This window comes from Camellia sinensis, chromosome 10 (genome assembly GCF_055761805.1).
Source record: "Camellia sinensis isolate YWXY chromosome 10, ASM5576180v1, whole genome shotgun sequence".
Classification (NCBI taxonomy): domain Eukaryota; kingdom Viridiplantae; phylum Streptophyta; class Magnoliopsida; order Ericales; family Theaceae; genus Camellia; species Camellia sinensis.
The window spans coordinates 98637153-98656417 of record NC_138970.1 but is presented as its reverse complement, the minus strand read 5'-3'; positions in this window follow the sequence as shown (position 1 = coordinate 98656417).

The window sequence follows — 19265 nt, the reverse complement described above, 5'->3', positions numbered from 1 at the left end:
ATAATCCTTGGTAGCTCGAAATCCCGTTGGCTCGAATGGCTCGACAGACAAAAACGACGTCATTTTGGGCAGTTTTTTTTTTTTTGAAACAGAGGGAGTGAGTGAAAGAGAGAAGAGAGCAAAAAAGAAAGAGAAAGAGAGAGAGAGAGCACTCGCTCCACCCATCACCGGCGCCTATCACCGGCGCCCATCACTGACGTTGCCATCACTGGCGCCTCCATCCTTTGGTGTATACATAGATCTGTATCTCTCTCTCTCTGTGAATATATGTGATGATGATGATCTCTATGTGATGATGATCATCTCTGTATCACTCTCTCTATGTGTTGGGTGATTTGGGTTTGATTTTTGTGTGGTGATAATGATCTCTGTATCACTCTTTCTATGTGATTTGGGTTTGATTTTTGGTTGATCTCTCTCTCTCTCTCTTTGTGTTGGGTGATTTGGGTTTGATTTTTGTGTGATGATGATGATCTTTGTATCACTCTCTTTATTTGATTTGGGTTTGATTTTTGTTTTATTTTTGGTTGATCTCTCTCTCTCTGCTGTCCTCTTTTCTTCTTCTTCTTCTTCTTCTTCTGTGAGTTACTACGAAGGAAAGGGGGAGGGGGGAGGGGGGGGAGACCAAAATGACGTTGTTTTGGAATTTCGGGCCATTTAAGCCTTCAGAAATTCGAGCTACAAAACGGAACTGATATATGGGTGTCTGTTGTTTGTGTATTGTTTTGGGTTGAAAATTGGCTTATATCTATATTCCAAGATTCCTATTGGGGGTTGTTTGTTTCTTTTCCAAATTTGGTTGGATCTAACTGAAGGGTTGTTACGGTGTGGTTGACAACTAATGATGCGTTTTGGGTTGAAAATTCGGTTATGTCTATATTCCAAGTTTCTTATTGGGGGTTGCATGTTTCTGTTCTAAATTTAGTTGGATCTAACTGAAGGTTGTTACGGTGTGATTGACAACTAATGATGTGTTTTGGCTTCGTATTGATTTGTTATGACTTGTTTCGGTAAATTAGTATTATATTTTGTCTTCTGATTAAAATATGAAATTTGTCCATGTGGTTTTGCAAAATTACATCCCAATACATGCATTTTCTATATAATCCTAGTGCCAATTAATTTTTGGGTATTAGTTGGACAAATTAGCCCAACGAACTAGTTTACTTTATGTCTAAGCCGATTAGTATATGAATTACAAATTATGAACAGGAGTTGTGAAATAATTTCATGTTAACTATGAAAGTGATGGGGAAATTGTTAGCAAAATTATGGTGGGCCTATATCGACAACAACCAAACAGTAATTCAAAGATGACAATTTAAAGAAGAACAATCAAGCAATTGTGGTATTGGTTCGAATGCCTGAAAATGATGATGACTTATTTGGATGAACAGATGGTAACAAAGTAAACAAATGAAATGAACTTTATGATATGAGCTGATGGTAACAAATTAGAGAAGATAAACCTTTGGTGATTTGAGGTTGAAATCAGAAAAGTTCACCCAGTTACAAGTACAAATTACAAGGGAGAAAACTACTCGTAAGTTACAATTTGAACTACTCTTAAATGTAGAATGTAAGTTGATGTGTTGTTGTTGTTGATGTCCTCTCTGTGTGTAAACCTTCTGGCCTTTATAGCTCTTTTTTCCCATGATCCCATGATGTGTTGAATCTTCAACTGCTGCTGTGCAACTTCTGTAACTGCACTGTCATTTCCAAGTCTTGAAACCACATAAAACCTTTACTTCTACTTGTCGAACTGCATATCCTTAAAGTTGCCACGTGTCCCCAAGTCCTTTTAGCCGTCCCTTGACAGATACAGACTCCTACTTCAATCATGTTTCCTTTTGGAGATTGGCCACTAAGTCCATGATCAGTGCCAGTAACTGTTCCACTATCTAAGTCAGGTGACATGCAAGATTCAATGGTAGTTGATGACCCTTGTCATCTGATACTATATATCCATTGTGGACTTGGCATGCGTCCTCAATTGAGTGGAGTACCTGTTGACAAGATTTGGCAAAAGCAGGTGCAAACAAAAATTTAAAATAATAACAAAAAAAACGAATCATAATTTAGCTTCAAATATGAGTCAACTTAAAAAAAAAAAATAATAATAAAGTAATTTTCATTTTTATTATTATAAACCCGAAATGTATATTTTGTTTTCAATATAAGTAAGTTGTATATTGTGGTAAATGTAGGACAACAATTGTATTTAAGTCATCACAATATTAAAAAAATGGTCTTTCAAATATTAAGAAGTTAATGACATTTAATTTGTTGATTAAATTACTGCTTGTGAAAATAGTTTAGGTTAACAAAAAATTTACTATGATTTGGATTGAAGGAAATCCCAATATTAAGATTTCAATTACGAGATGGTAAGTATTTAGCTGTAATGTTTGTAGCAGGCTGAAACTGTAGGCTTTTGTTATTGCTCCAACGGTGAGTTGCCCCCTTCAGTTATGTGTATGGGTTTTCCTTAAATATTACCTTAATGTTGGGGTTAAAAAAATAGCTTTTTCAACATCTATCTTTTGTTAAGCAGTGTCTGTCCTTCAGCTGAACATGGTTAGGCATTTCTTAAGTTACGGAATTTGGTGTGCAATTGTTTGGACGTACTTATGTTCATAAACCTGTCGACAGCTGGACCAGTGAAAGAATGCCACATAATGGACTAAAAGTGAAATATTACCAAAGCAATCTAAGGGACAGATGACATGAACTACGTGGTTATGTGTAAAAAATTGTGCAACCAACTCTGAACCACTTATTGGCCAAGTGTTGTGGTTCAGTGGCCTACTTGGAAAGGATCTTGATTGTGTTAAGTGGATAATTTTCGATCGAAATTTAGCTCATAATGATGAGGGACATGTGGCAGCATGGTGGAAGGAAGGTCGACAGGAATATTTGGCAGAGTTTGAAGATTCAAAGTCAGTGGGCAGTTATAGTGAGTGGCTAAGTGTTGTGGTTCAGTGGCCTACTTGGAAAGGATCATGCTTGTGTTAAGTGGACAATGTTCTGTCGGTTTTTGTCTCATAATGATGAAGGACATGCGCCAGCATGGTGAAAAGGAAGATCGATAGGGTAGATTTAACTTTGGCAGAGTTGGAATGTAACACCCTCAAAATAATAACATTAAACCCATCAGATAAGACATGCATTTACATATAAACTAACCGCATTCCTTTCATTCATTAGAATTCCAAGACATAAGTATTACATGTTAACCTCATAACAAAATGCCCTACGGGCTTACAGCTTTCCAAGTTAACACTTGGTTACAACAAAGAGTTCTAACTCGTTTATACATTAAGCCCTTGGCTTGAAATTACATGTAATACATCAAAAGTAAAACGACAAAACTATGCCCGCCACTAGCCTCCCAGCTATGTCCTTGGAGGTGGCATGCTTCCTGTACCTGAAAATGATATTCCCATATAGGGTGAGCCACAGCCCAGTAGAAATACACTAAACCAACCATGGACAATGACTAAAACATTAGCAATTGATAGTTGGTCAACACTGATACAATCACATAAATTACATATTTATGTCAATGACTTACAAGTCCCAATTACTTTTCATTTTCCCTTTTTCAACAGATAAGCATGCTAGCTCTATCATCATTTCCACAGATATGTATAAAAACTATATCTCACATTCAGATAAGCATAAAAGCTATATCCACATTCTCAACAGATATGTATATCAACAATATCCACAGATAAGCATACAAGCTGTATCCACACTCTACAACAGATATGTATATCAACAATATCCACAGATAAGCATACAAGCTGTATCCACACTTCACTTCACAAAGATAAGCATATGAGCTCTATCTTCACTTCTCTAGACAAACATATGAACTCTGTCTACGGAGTTCATCCCCTATCTCCTCCCAATACCTATCCGGTTTAGAGGTACATCCCCTATCTTCCCCTAAACCGCGGAGTACATCCCCTATCTCCTCCTCTACACATAACGTATATAAACACATTGGTTCTATATACAATCACACAATACACACAATTAATGTATTCTATCAACCGTCAAGTTCCATGACACATTCCATTGATTAGTTTCCGTTTACCTAATCATCATGCATTGTCTACAACAATCTCGACTATCCTCCACCGATAGCCCAAAGCAGTTATTTCTAAAACAGAAAATAAATGCACAAATGGATATTCAATCAACATTTCATTCCCTCATTTCTCACCAATTAATTATCCCAATTAATTAAACAATGTAATTAGGCCATTTTCCATAATTACCATTTCAACCCTTAGGTCCCATTTTCATCAATGATTCAACAATCATTCTATTTTTCTATGCCAAACATGCATCTAGGTTTATTATGAATAAAACCCCAACTTTTGTAAAATTACACAAAAGCCCCAAACTTTCACAAAATTACCAAACCAAGCCCAACATCTCAAAATACCAAAATTTAAAGACAAAACCCATAGAGAGGAGTAGGATATCCCTACCTCGAAGTTTTAGCCCAAAAGGAGATGAAGACTCCAAGATCAACTTGCTCCAAATCCAAACTTTTTCAGATTAAATCGAAGCTCTCAACGCCCTCTATCTTTTTAACAAAGGCCTTAGGCTAGATTCACACCCTAGGGAGATCAAATCTTAGAGAGAGTGCAAGTTTAGAGAGAGAGGGTGTCGGATTTAGGGTTTAATCAAAGAAAAGGACTGAAAAAGTGATGTTTTAGACGCTGCTGTCCGCTGATATAAAACACGCTCGCTCGAGCGAAGGATTGGTCGCTCGAGCGACCAGACACAGAAAACTCTCGCTCGAGCCAAGAAGTTCTCGATCGAGCGAAGAAAAACCCAGACCGCTCGAGCCACGAAAATCTCGCTCGAGCCAGAAACTACAACTCTCAGGTCCAGAACCGGGGCAACACTACTTTCGCTCGAGCGACAGACTCCTCGCTCGAGCGAAGGACCAAAAATCTGGGCAGCAACACTAGGCTCCCAAACACAACCAACCTGTAACAAACCTGCCCAACACATCCCATACTCAATATACAAAGTAAAAAGGATGCAAACAAGATAATAAACAACATCCAACATCCACGGACACATGTCCGGATCACTGTACAACAAGGGTAAACCCGGGATCGCTATAACCTCCCCCCCTTAAAGAATTTCGCCCCCGAAATTAAGCACAAGTTTTCAAAAACAGGTTTTCCTCCATTTTAAACAATGTTACAATTTAACATTCAACAATTCGACCCATTACCGGTCATCCCATCTCTTTAACAAGAGACATATCACAATATGTAAACAACATATGTATTATCAACATGCATCAACATTATGCACTAACTTTCCAATGTCAACAATATACTTAACACCTATAATGTTACATTCAACTTCCATATGAGGCAAGTTCCAAAACATACTTCCAATAACTAAAACATTTTCAATGTTTCACAACTTAAGACATATATAAAAGCTCTTAAGTTCAACAAAATGTAAAATTTAAATACAAAATTACATATCAATAAACAAGTCCGGATATTTCTCTCGGACTTCCAACTCACGTTCCCAAGTGGCTTCCTCCACTCCGTGATGTTTCCACAAGACTTTCACCAAAGGAATGGTCTTGCCACGCAGGACCTGATCCCGCCTATCCAAGACCCGAACCGGTCTCTCCTCATACGAGGCATCCTCATCTACCTCTAAATCAGTCCAATCCAGCACATGTGATGGATCTGGCTCATACTTCCGAAGCATACTCACATGAAACACGTCATGTACTCCGGACAACTGCGGCGGTAAGGCTAACCGATAAGCAACCTCACCTATCCTCTCAAGGATCTCAAAAGGACCAATAAACCGAGGGGATAACTTTCCACTCTTCCCAAACCTCATCAAGCCTCGCCTAGGTGATATCTTCAGAAAGACATGATCACCTACCTCAAACGCCAAAGGCCTCCTCCTACGGTCGGCATAACTCTTTTGTCGACTCTGGGCTGTAACAAGCCTCCTACGGATAAGCTCAACTTTCTCCGTCGTCTCCCTAACCAACTCCGGACCCAACAAAGGTGCATCACCCACCTCGGCCCAACAAACTGGAGACCTACACGGTCGGCCATACAAGGCCTCAAACGGTGCCATACCGATGCTAGACTGAAAACTGTTGTTGTAGGCAAACTCTACCAATGGCAAGTGCCTCTCCCACGTCCCACTGAAGTCCAGGACACAACCCCGAAGCATATCCTCGAGGATCTGAATAGTACGCTCGGACTGCCCGTCAGTCTGAGGATGATAAGCCGTACTAAAGGTCAACTTAGTGCCCAGTGCACTCTGCAAACTCTGCCACAACCTAGCAGTAAAACGAGGATCTCTATCTGAGACAATCGTCACTGGGACCCCGTGCAATCTCACTACGTCCCAAATATACAAGTCGGCAAGATGATCTACCGAATCTCTCACGCGCATAGGAATAAAGTGCGCCGACTTAGTCAACCGGTCTACAACCACCCAAATAGCATCACTACCCCGCTGAGTCCTCGGAAGACCTACAACGAAGTCCATAGTGACATGCTCCCACTTCCACTCGGCAATAGGCAAGGGTTGCAACAAACCCGCTGGCCTCTGATGCTCGGCCTTCACTTGCTGGCAAGTAAGGCATTTCGATACGAAAACAGCCACATCTCTCTTCATACCCCGCCACCAAAACTGGCGACCCAAATCCTGATACATCTTAGTACCTCCCGGATGCACCGCAAGGCGCGAATGGTGAAACTCTCGGAGTACTTCCTCTCGGCAAGACTCCGGTACAAACAAACGGTTTCGGTATCTCACACTCAGGTCGGGATACACCGTCAAACCCTTCTCAACTTTCCCACTGGAGATCTTCTCTCGGAGGGATTCTACCTCAAGGTCACCTCTCTGTGCCTCTAACACTCTAATCACAAGTGTAGGCTGCGCAACAACAGAAAACAAGGCCGCAGCCTCAACAGATTCGCCCAGTAGCAAATCAAACTCGCCAAGTGCTCCCAACATCTCCCATTCCCGGATGGCTATACAAGCTACATCACTAATGGTTTTCCTACTAAGGGCATCGACCACAACATTGGCCTTTCCCGGATGATAATGCAACTCAAAATCATAATCCTCGATGAACTCCATCCATCTCCTCTGCCTCAAATTCAAGTCTCTCTGTGTAAACAGATACTTCAAACTCTTATGATCCGAGAATACCTCGAACCTCTCACCATAAAGGTAGTGCCTCCAGATTTTCAAGGCAAAGATCACAGCTGCTAACTCTAGGTCGTGTGTGGGGTAATTCTTCTCGTGTATTTTCAACTGACGTGAGCCATAAGCTACCACTTTCCCCTCTTGCATCAACACACAACCCAAACCCTCTCGTGAGGCATCACAATAAACCGCATAACCCAACCCTCTCTCCGGAATAATCAACACCGGAGCGGTGGTCAATCTAACTTTCAGTTCTTGAAACGACTTTTCACAAGTCTCACTCCACACAAACTTGACTCCTTTCCGAGTCAGTCTAGTCAACGGTGACGCTAACCTGGAGAAATCTTTCACAAACCGACGGTAATACCCAGCTAATCCCAGAAAACTGCGGATCTCAAATACACTCTTAGGCTGTGCCCAATCTTGCACTGCCTCAACCTTGGATGTATCAACAGACACCCCTTCCCCGGATACCACATGGCCTAAGAATTTGACTTCCCCCAGCCAGAACTCACACTTCCCAAACTTGGCATACAGTCTATGGGCTCTAAGTAACTCAAGCACCACTCTCAAGTGTGCCTCGTGCTCCTCCTCAGAAGGCGAATAGATAAGAATGTCGTCCACGAAGACGACCACAAATCGGTCTAAGAACTCCCGGAAAATCCGGTTCATCAAGTCCATAAAGACTGCCGGTGCATTGGTAAGCCCGAATGGCATCACCAGAAACTCGTAATGGCCATACCGCGTACGGAATGCCGTCTTAGGAATATCTTCCTCCCTGACCCTCAACTGATGGTAACCCGATCTCAAGTCTATCTTAGAGAAACAACGAGAACCCTTCAACTGGTCAAACAAATCATCTATACGGGGCATATGATACTTATTCTTAACCGTAGCCCGATTCAACTTCCGGTAGTCTATACACAATCTCAAGGCACCATCTTTTTTTTTAACAAAGAGGGCCGGTGCTCCCCACGGTGAAACACTAGGGCGAACAAAGCCCTTATCGAGCAATTCCTGAAGCTGAACTTTCAACTCAACCAACTCTGCTGGAGCAAAACGGTAAGGTGCCATAGAAATCGGCGCCGTACCAGGCACTAAATCAATAGAGAACTCTATCTCTCGGTGAGGTGGCAAACTAACAAGATCTTCGGGAAAAACATCCGGATACTCACAAACCACCCTCGGCAATACATGCTGGGTCTCACCACTCTCACCACTCTCAAAGCTAGCAAGTAGACTACTAAGCTCACTTCGCCCTCGTGAATCATACCCCGGTGGCAAAACACTACCAACCCGGTCTCCCAAGAAATGGAACCACTCCCCGCTCAAGGTACACAATGTAACCCTCTGGCGGTAGCAATCAATAACAGCCCGGTATGACGATAACCAGTCCATACCCAAAATAACATCAAAACCCTTCATGGGCATGACAACAAACGGAAAAGGAAGCCTATAATCGGCGACCTCTATATCACATCCTCTAACACCCTGTTTCAGGATCAACTCACCACCCAAAGGCGATACCACACAAATAGGAGATGCTAACTGTGCTAACTCCAATTCCAAAACAGATGCAAATGCAGCAGATACAAAAGAATGAGATGCACCCGTGTCTATCAACACACTAGCAACTGAGTTGCAAAACAGAAAAGTACCTCTCACTACTGATGGAGCTGGTACTAAATCCTGCGCGGTAACAGCATACACGCGCCCCGTAGGCCCCTGGTCTACCTGCTCACCTCTCGGAGCAAAAGACTGCTGCACAGACTGGGATGACGAAGCCCCCGGATTGGCCCTCGAGGCCTGCACAGACTAAGCTGGCTGGAAACCCTGCGTCTGCCTAGAACCAGACGCTCCCGAAGTGGCACTCAACTGTGGGCAAAACCTCTTCATGTGCCCAGATTGTCCACACTGATAACAAGTCAAGAGCTGTCCCCTGCCCAAACTCTGACTCTGCGGTCTAGCTGAAGAAGAAGCAGCTTTCTGACCCCCACCCTTCTGCGGGCAAACTGAAACCTTGTGACCCATCTGGCCACACTTGTAACAAGTGAATTCCCCCTGACTGCCTCTCCCCGAGCCTACACTCGGCACTGGAAAGGTCGATCTAGAGACTGCACCCTGAGACTGCTGAGGGTTATTACCCTTCTGTCTCCTGCCATCACTCTGACTATCTTGGCTCCTCTTGGAGCCTCTCTGACCCTCATCCTCCTCCTGCATCATAAGCTCCATATGAGCTGCAGCGTCCACTAGGTGTCTATACTCTCGAATATAAGACCCACCAATTCTCAACTTGATGCCCCGCCTCAACTTCCGCTCAAACTCATAGCAACGGCGTTCCTCAGACGCCACCAGTTCAGGTGCAAACCTAGACAGACTGGTAAAAGTAGCCTCAAACTCGGCCACTGACAAGCCCTACTGATTAAGCCGGCTAAACTGATCCCTCAGCTTCTCCCTAGCTGCTGCTGATAAAAACCTCTCCTGAAAAGCATTCACAAACGCCTCCCAAGTACCACCAACACGAGCTTTCTCGTACTTCCACCATTGACCCGCATCTCCCTTCAGTTGAAAGGATGCCAAGGTCACTTTCAGTGCTCCGTCCTCGATGCCAAGCATCTCAAACGTCTTCATTGTCTGTTCGAGCCATTCATCTGCCTTAAGCGGTTCTTTAGGATCCCCGATAAACTCGTCCGGATTACACCGGAAGAACTCGCTCTTCAAGAAGGAAGGCCCTGTCTCAGCTGCCTGATTCCCAGCTCTAAGAATACCTAAAGCTCCTGCTATCTCTCTGGCCAAGGCACCCATAGCCTGCTGACCCACTGGCTCGGCCACATTGGCCTGTCCAACTCCCTCCTGCATTGCCGGAATCTCACCCTGTAACGGTACTTCCTGCCTCGCAGGTCTACCACGCCTAGCACCTCTTCCTCGTCCTGACATCCTAATAAAGGTAACACAGAACGTTAGCACATTCATAGGTGTGCCGAAACTAAACACTCACGTCCTAATGCATGGACAAGTGTAATTCACTCCACATAAGCACATAAACACATAAGCACTTACGAATTTCATTTCCGGATAATGATAGTCCCAAGGCGTTACTAGAGTTCCGGTTAGAAATAGCATTGATCAAGTGCCTATCCAACAAGACTCCCAGAAACTCAAGGATCCAATCAACATCCTAGAAATTAAATCCCATACCCACATAGTCACATAAGCATGTTATCACTTAAGCACATAGCATATGATACCACATCTAAGTCTCTATCAAGCGAGACAAACCCATTGTGATCCTAATCACTTCCCACGTACCCAAAGTATTCGAACCCGGTACGCTCTGATACCAAGTTGTAACACCCTCAAAATAATAACATTAAACCCATCAGATAAGACATGCATTTACATATAAACTAACCGCATTCCTTTCATTCATTAGAATTCCAAGACATAAGTATTACATGTTAACCTCATAACAAAATGCCCTATGGGCTTACAGCTTTCCAAGTTAACACTTGGTTACAACAAAGAGTTCTAACTCGTTTACACATTAAGCCCTTGGCTTGAAATTACATGTAATACATCAAAAGTAAAACGACAAAACTATGCCCGCCACTAGCCTCCCAGCTATGTCCTTGGAGGTGGCATGCTTCCTGTACCTGAAAATGATATTCCCATATAGGGTGAGCCACAGCCCAGTAGAAATACACTAAACCAACCATGGACAATGACTAAAACATTAGCAATTGATAGTTGGTCAACACTGATACAATCACATAAATTACATATTTATGTCAATGACTTACAAGTCCCAATTACTTTTCATTTTCCCTTTTTCAACAGATAAGCATGCTAGCTCTATCATCATTTCCACAGATATGTATAAAAATTATATCTCACATTCAGATAAGCATAAAAGCTATATCCACATTCTCAACAGATATGTATATCAACAATATCCACAGATAAGCATACAAGCTGTATCCACACTCTACAATAGATATGTATATCAACAATATCCACAGATAAGCATACAAGCTGTATCCACACTTCACTTCACAAAGATAAGCATATGAGCTCTATCTTCACTTCTCTAGACAAGCATATGAGCTCTGTCTACGGAGTTCATCCCCTATCTCCTCCCAATACCTATCCGGTTTAGAGGTACATCCCCTATCTTCCCCTAAACCGCGGAGTACATCCCCTATCTCCTCCTCTACACATAACGTATATAAACACATTGGTTCTATATACAATCACACAATACACACAATTAATGTATTCTATCAACCGTCAAGTTCCATGACACATTCCATTGATTAGTTTCCGTTTACCTAATCATCATGCATTGTCTACAACAATCTCGACTATCCTCCACCGATAGCCCAAAGCAGTTATTTCTAAAACAGAAAATAAATGCACAAATGGATATTCAATCAACATTTCATTCCCTCATTTCTCACCAATTAATTATCCCAATTAATTAAACAATGTAATTAGGCCATTTTCCATAATTACCATTTCAACCCTTAGGTCCCATTTTCATCAATGATTCAACAATCATTCTATTTTTCTATGCCAAACATGCATCTAGGTTTATTATGAATAAAACCCCAACTTTTGTAAAATTACACAAAAGTCCCAAACTTTCACAAAATTACCAAACCAAGCCCAACATCTCAAAATACCAAAATTTAAAGACAAAACCTATAGAGAGGAGTAGGATATCCCTACCTCGAAGTTTTAGCCCAAAAGGAGATGAAGACTCCAAGATCAACTTGCTCCAAATCCAAACTTTTTCAGATTAAATCGAAGCTCTCAACGCCCTCTATCTTTTTAACAAAGGCCTTAGGCTAGATTCACACCCTAGGGAGATCAAATCTTAGAGAGAGTGCAAGTTTAGAGAGAGAGGGTGTCGGATTTAGGGTTTAATCAAAGAAAAGGACTGAAAAAGTGATGTTTTAGACGCTGCTGTCCGCTGATATAAAACACGCTCGCTCGAGCGAAGGATTGGTCGCTCGAGCGACCAGACACAGAAAACTCTCGCTCGAGCCAAGAAGTTCTCGATCGAGCGAAGAAAAACCCAGACCGCTCGAGCCACGAAAATCTCGCTCGAGCCAGAAACTACAACTCTCAGGTCCAGAACCGGGGCAACACTACTTTCGCTCGAGCGACAGACTCCTCGCTCGAGCGAAGGACCAAAAATCTGGGCAGCAACACTAGGCTCCCAAACACAACCAACCTGTAACAAACCTGCCCAACACATCCCATACTCAATATACAAAGTAAAAAGGATGCAAACAAGATAATAAACAACATCCAACATCCACGGACACATGTCCGGATCACTGTACAACAAGGGTAAACCCGGGATCGCTATATGGAAGATTCCAAGTCAGGGGGCAGTTACAGTGACAGTTATGGGGTAGAAGTGTGAGATCATGCAATAATGGGCCACAAAAAGAGTATACAGATATCAAAACCTGAAGATAGGACAACATCATCAACAACACAAGTTAAGAAGTCTATAATTCGTGTATAATTTAGGAGTAGCTTTATCATTAAACGAACAGGTTCTTTTGAAAACTGTATCGTTCAAACCCACGATGTTCTTCTGTTTTGTATGGCAGATCGTCAAATTGTACATTCCTTCAATGTTTCATGGCATCAAACCATGTCCAACCAAGATCCTTTTGCTGTTCTTTGAAGCCCAACTTGTAGAAGGAAGCAAAAGGTGCTTAGTTTTCTTCTCATGTATCGGACTATTGAGCTTACCATCATCGTGAGTAGATTCTTCCAAGTACCATCATTGGCGTAGCACATGATTATATGGTTAACATTAAGTTCAACCTGCTTTAAGCACATGCCCACTTTTGCATTCGTAATCAGCTAACGATATAAATATTGCACTCAATCAAATGCAAAGAAACATATTCGAGTTTCTTGTTTTGTTTTGAAATCGGTTCCTAGTCGTACATGTACACATATTGTACTGTTAAAACATGTATTGTTGTTTCGTACTTGGATTGTCCATACAGTGGCTTGTATACACAGTTCACTTGTGGCAGGACTTTAAGGTCCTATCGCCAGGTGCATCTTCTTCATTGGAATCAGTATCCAAGTCCTACTTCTCAGGCATTTCAATCAATTGCCTGGTAACTTTGGTTTAATTGTTTACTTGAAATTGTTGTGGATTTTTTGTACATTCATAATAGGCATGATTTATAGTTAGACTTGAGCAGGAAATGTTATTTCTTGTAAGTTGTAATATCAAACTCTTTTACGTGCCTTAAGTTGGGATTGATTAGGAATTGGTGTTATGTTATTGTTTGTAGTATAAAATTTGTACTTGTTTGTTCCTGTTGACACGTGGATCAATCACAACATGACATGTGCCAAAGTCAATGTCAGACTCCATTAGTTACACATATGAAAAGGGTTTAGTTTAACTGCATGTGAAGGCCTACATGTTGCAACAGTTACGAGGATATGTCATGGACTAACTGGGTGGATTGCAGAAAGGGTCATTGCTAGAATATAGAGTTTGACTTGTCGATGTGAAGTCCAGAATGTAGAGGGACAATTGGAAATATCATAGTAAGGTGGTTCGACAGGAGAATTTCAGCAGTTTGTTGACCACATCAATTTCTATCGATAGGTGGACCCCTATTGGTGCATTCTTGTCACTGCTATTTGTTTGTTTTTGTGGGTTATTTTTTTTTCTTTCTTTTGGAGAAAATTATGGCATTCAAAAACAAAGCCACAAAGAAAGACATTACTCAGTCACATCGGATTTGTACAAATTCAAGTGTAACTGCTTCGATTTATTCATGACATGCATTACATCAGCCTATCCAAACATGTACCCATAATTTCACTAATCAATAGAGTTGCCACATCCAACTTATGCATAACTTGGTAATTACTTACAGGCCATGATAAAAGCGAACAAACATTAGTACTGTCCTTCGTTTGTTCCAGTCCCAAACATCCGAATTATGTGTACAATCAATATGCGTGGAAAATTAGTATTATCACAGCCGCGACCTCAAAATTGTCGCGACAAGCTGATTCACTCATCTTCACATAGTACTTGTACTACAAACAAATTAGTGATCCATCTTTACATCATTGTTCCTGAACATCAGGAGGACTCATATTTACACCCCTCTGCAAAAAAATTACTACAAAAAAAGTGAACAGTGGTTGGCCATCCAAATTATTGTCGTACTGACAGCCCATTTCCCATCACTGCCCTATTTGTTGTAATTGCAATCAATCATGAACGAAAGATACTCGCGGATCTTTGAATTATTCACATCTATAAGGAAGTCAAGCAATAACTTATGACGCACAGAAGAATGAAACTTTGTAGAGAAAGCGAATAACAAAAATCAGGTGCAGTTACAGTTGTAGGAAATAAAAGGATTTCTTTCACAATTGAAAATGAAGCGGTAGAATATACCTTGTGTGGATCGCTAGGTATATCAGGCCGCTGCATGTACTTGATCACAAACATTCTACAGTCGAAAGTGCTACAAATGAAATGTAACATTAAATTTCTCATAAATATAAGTAGGTTCGTTAAATGAGTCATTCAGGAGTCAAATAAATGTGACGCAGGGTTTGTGGATTACTCGTCCAGTTGTTATAATGGCCTTTTGTCTAACATACAGATGGTAAAACTACGCATGTCTTGACCATATTATTTCCAAACTGTAGTTGCAATAAGGCATGCATTGTTTGAACTTGTTGCAGAAGGAGATGGTTGGTTTATGTAAAGGATGTCACAGTTTGGAAGTAGTTTTGTCAAATTCAACAGGACATACCAACATTTTTGCCACATTAAGCTTGTTGCTGTCTAGTGTGGCGGATGCCAATGAATCAAATAGGTATGCCACACGGTCTACCATATCTATTTGTACACACAACCAATATACTCTATAATTGAAAAGCATGTAAATCTACACATAAACTAAAGTGAAGATATTGTTTGGAGGGCATGCGAATAGCTATTCACTTTTATATTTACATTGACATTCATATTAATGGATCAACATTCATATTACCGACATTCATATTAAATCTATTCACTTTAATGGGATGGACATTTATATTACCTTCTCATATGCATCAAACACACCAGTATAACCTTAATATTGAGGTTAAAAAAATTTATATTACCTTTTCAAATATTAAGAAGTTTACCGACATTTAATTTGTTGATTAAATTACTGCTTGTGAAAATGGTTCAGGTTAACGAAAAATTTACTATGATTTGGATTGAAGGAAATCTAAATATTAAGATTTCAATTACGACATGGTAAGTACTCAGCTACAATGTTTGTAGCAGGCTAAAACTGTAGGCTTTTATTATCACTCTAGCGGTGAGTTGCCCCCTCCAGTTATGGGTATGGGTTTTCCTTAAATATAACCTTAACATTGGGGTTAAAAAAATAGTTTTTTCAACATCTGTCTTTTGTTGAGCAGTGTCTGCCCTTCAGCTAAACATGGTTAGGCATTTCTTAAGTTATGAAATTTGGTGTGTAATTGTTTGGACGAACTTGTGTTCATGAAGCTGTCGACAAGTGGACCAGTGAAAGAATGACACATAATGGACTGAAAGTGAAATATTACCAAAGCAATCTAAAGGACAGATGGCATGAACTGTGTGGTTATGTTCAAAAAATGGTGTAACCAATTCTGAACCACTTATTGGCCAAGTGTTGTGGTTCAGTGGCCCATTTGGAAAGGATCGTGATTGTGTTAAGTGGACAATTTTCTATTGAACTTTAGCTCATAATAATGAGGGACATGTGGCAGCATAGTGGAAAGGAAAGTCGACAGGGACAACTGAATATTTGGCAGAGTTTGAAGATTCAAAGTCAGTGGACAGTTATAGTGAGTGGCTAAGTGTTGTGATTCAGTGGCCCACTTGGAAAAGATAGTGCTTGTGTTAAGTGGATAATGTTATGCTGATTTTTGTCTCATAATGATAAGGGACATGCGCCAGCATGGTGGAAAGGAAGATCGACAAGGTAGATTTAATATTTGGTAGAGTTGGAAGATTCAAAGTCAAGGGGCAGTTACAGTGGCAGTTATGTGGTAGAAGTGTGAGATCATGCAATAATGGGCCACAAAAAGAGTATACGGATATCAAAATGCACGATGTTGGCCGAAGATAGGACAACATCATCAACAACACAAGTTAAGAAGTAGGAGTAGCTTTATCATTAAACGAACAAGTTCTTTTGAAAACTGTATCGTTCAAACCCATGATGTTCTTCTATTTTGTATGGCAGATCTTCAACTTGTATATTCCTTCAATGTTTCGTGGTATCAAACCATGCCCAATCAAGATCCTTTTGCTGTTCTTTGAAGCCCAACTTGTTGAAGGAAGCAAAAGGTGCTCAGTTTTCTTCTTATGTATTGGACCATTGAGCTTACCATCATCGTGAGTAGATTCTTCCAAGTACCATCATTGGCGTGGCACAAGATTATATGGGCAACATTAAGTTCAATCTGCTTTAAGCACATGCCCACTTTTGCACTCGTGATCAGCTGACGATATAAATATTGCACTCAATCAAATGCAAAGAAACATATTCGAGTTTCTTGTTTTGTTTTGAAATCGGTTCCTAGTCATACATGTATAGTCAAACATGTACACGTATTGTACTATTAAAACAACATGTATCGTTGTTTCGTACTTGGATTGTCCATGCAGTAGCTTGTACACGCAGTTCACCCGTGACAGGACTTTCAAGTCCTATCGTCAAGTGCATGTTCCTTATTGGAATCAGTATCCAAGTCCTACTTCTCAAGCATTTCAATTAGTTTGAATCAGTTCCCTGGTAACTTTGGTTTAATTGTTTACTTGAAATTGCTGTGAATTTTCTGTCCATTCATAATAGGCATGATTTATAGTCAAACTTGAGCATGAAATGTTATTTCTTGTAAGTTGTAATACCAAACTGCTTTACGTGCTTTAAGTTGGGATTGATTAGGAATTGGTGTTATGTTATTATTTGCAGTATAAAATGTGTACTTGTTTGTTCCTGTCGACACGTGGATTAACCACAACAAGACATGTGCCAAAGTCAATGTCAGAGGGTTTAGTTTAACTGCATGTGAGGGCCTACATGGTGCAGCAATTACAAGGAAATGACATGGACTAATTGAGTGGATGGCAGAAAGGGTCATTGCTAGAATACAGAGTTTGACCTGTCAATGTGAAGCCCAGAATGCAGAGGGATAGTTGGAAACATAATAGTAAGGTGGTTCGATAGGAGAATTTCAATAGTTTGTTGACCATATCAATTCCTGTCAACAAGTGGACCCCTGTTGGTGCATTCTTGTCATAACTATTTATTTGTTTTGTGGGGTTTTTTTTTTTTTTTTTTTGCTTTGTTTTGGAGAGAATTATAGCCTTCAAAAACAAAGACACAAATAAAGATATCACTCAGTCACATCGGATTTGTACAAATTCAAGTGTAACTATTTTGATTTATTCATGACTTAAGGTTACATCAGCCCACCAAACACGTACCCATAATTCTACTGATCGATAGAGTTGCTACATCCAACTTATGCACAATTAAAAGCGACCAAAAATTAGTATGGTCCTTCGTTTGTTCTAGTCCCAAACATTCGAATTATGTGTACAATCAATATGTGTGAAAAATTAGTATTATCGCAACTGCGACCTCAAATTGCCACAAGTTGATTCACTCATCTTCACATAGTACTTGTACTACAAACAAATTAGCGATCCATCTTTACATCATTATTCCTAAACATCGGGAGGACTCATATTTACACCCCTCTGCAAAACAATTACTACAAAAAAAGTGAACTATGGTTGGCCATCCAAATTACTGTCATACTGGTAGCCCATTCCCTATCACTGCCCTATTTGTTGTAATTGCAATCAATCATGCACGAAAGATACTCGCCGATCTTTGAATTATTCACATCCATAAGGAAGTCAAGCAACAACTTACGGCATACAGAAGGATGAAACTTTGTAGAGAAAACGAATAACAGAAATCAGGTACAGTTATAGTTATAGGAAATAAAAGGATTTCTTTCACAATTGGAAATGAAACGGTAGAATATATTTTGTGTGGATCGCTGGATATATCAAGCCGCTGCATGTACTTGATCACAAGCATCCTATAGTCGAAAGTGCTACAAATGAAATGTAACATTAAATTTCTCATAAATATAAGTAGGTTCGTTAAATGAGTCATTCAGGAGTTAAATAAATGTGACACAGGGTTTGTGGATTACTCGTCTAGTTATTGTAATGGCCTTTTGTCTAACATGCGGACGTCAAAGCTACGCACGTCTTGACCATATTCATTTTCAAACTGTAGTTGTAGTAAGGCATGCATTGTTTGAACCTGTTGTAGAAGGAGACGGTTGGTTTATGTAAAGGATGTCACAGTTTGGAAGTAGTTTTGTCAAATTCAGCAGGACATACCAACATTTTTGCCACGTTAAGCTTGTTGTTGTCCAGTGTGGCAGATGCCAATGAGTCAAATAGGTACGCCACACGGTCTAGCATATCTGTTTGTACGCGCAACCAATGTACTCCTCTATAATTGAAAGGCATGTAAATATGCACATAAACACAAGTGAAGACATTGTTTAGAGGGCATGCGAACATCTACTCACTTTCATATTTACATTGACATTCATATTAATGGGATCGACATTCATATTACCGACATTCATATTAAATCTACTCACTTTAATGGGATGGACATTCATATTACCTTCTCGCATGCATCAAGCACACCAGTATATCTGTCACGTCCAAAATACGATTTGACGATATTTTCATGATTCAAAGGTTGAGTATTTTTATTTTGTATCAAAGTCTGCATGTTTAGTGTGTAAATGTCATTCAGCCAAACATTTTTGAAAATATGTCATCTACAATTCACAACCGACCTAAAACACTTACTTACTGACAGATATACTGGAAAGAACCAGGCAGTATGCCTCCCGTCTTTGTTTACTTGCCATTGTCCATT